Consider the following 316-nt stretch of genomic DNA (forward strand, 5'->3'; position numbering starts at 1 on the left):
AGGTAAATATATAGAGAAGCAGCAGCAAGCAGCAGCAATGCATGCAGACAAGAAATAAAAGAAAAGAAATATATATTTAAATATTATTTTTAATTTTTATATTTCTACTTTTTTGCATACAGAGAGAAAAAAACTGAAGCGGTGATGCTGCTGCTGCTGGGGTGTACGTACACCTCACCGCGTGCACAGGCTGGCGGTGTCTCGTTGCGTTGCTGCTCTGATCTCTTTGTTAAAAACAAAAAATAAAATAAATAAATTAATTAAATTAATTAAAACAACAAAATATATTCAAAAGAATGCAGAAACGCGGCACTGC

This window comes from Eimeria mitis, genomic scaffold (genome assembly GCF_000499745.2).
Source record: "Eimeria mitis Houghton genomic scaffold, Emh_scaff3426, whole genome shotgun sequence".
NCBI classification, from domain to species: Eukaryota; Apicomplexa; class Conoidasida; order Eucoccidiorida; family Eimeriidae; genus Eimeria; species Eimeria mitis.